The sequence below is a fragment of the Etheostoma spectabile genome, chromosome 5, assembly GCF_008692095.1.
Source record: "Etheostoma spectabile isolate EspeVRDwgs_2016 chromosome 5, UIUC_Espe_1.0, whole genome shotgun sequence".
Lineage (NCBI taxonomy): Eukaryota > Metazoa > Chordata > Actinopteri > Perciformes > Percidae > Etheostoma > Etheostoma spectabile.
Window position 1 is genome coordinate 36,202,514 of NC_045737.1, and position 785 is coordinate 36,203,298.

Genomic DNA, 785 nt, shown 5'->3' on the forward strand with positions numbered 1-785 from the left:
TATCGGATCAGTACTCGGTATCGGCCGATACGCATGTTCAGGTATCAGAATCGTGTCGGGAAGCAAAAAATGGTATCGGACCATCTCTAAAAAATTCTTTTCCTTCTTTAACAAGAAAACAAAACAAAATAATCCACTTCTAGAGACAATATATCATGAGACATTTCTAAAAACTAATTGTTTTCTAAGAAGAATGAACATTATATGTCAGTCAGTCTGACATTTATTCATTTGTAAAGAAGAACATAACATGGATTTTCTGCATTGTCTGCTCTCAGTCTGGTTTGCTGGAAACGAATATGATGTTTTTTTCCTTCCCTTCTGTCAGTTTCGTTTTGGATCTATAATATTCTCAGAACTGTAAATGGAGGGGGGGTATTGAAAATTACAGAACCAAAGGAGTGGTAATGGGGCGGTTTGGTAGTCGTAAGTGAAGGAAACACATCCGTCCCCCTGTTAAAAATGAACTAATATTATCCTGAGTATCGGTGGTACCATAACAGAGAACATTTAGGTCAATCATTGGTAAAAGATCTTATAAAAAGATTCTAGGTAAAGAGATTTGGTTTTACAAATCATAACACATAAGTGAATCCTTTATATTTTTTTCCCACCCCTAATAATCCGTAGTACGTGGTATTAATCTCAATCTTCAACTCACCAAGAAATATTTATGCCACAGCGGCTCTGCTACCAGTCCTCTGGGTGTCTTTAGTCAGCCTGCGTGGTTCCTGTTCCACCCAGCCACTCTGTATTTACACACACACACACACACACACACACAC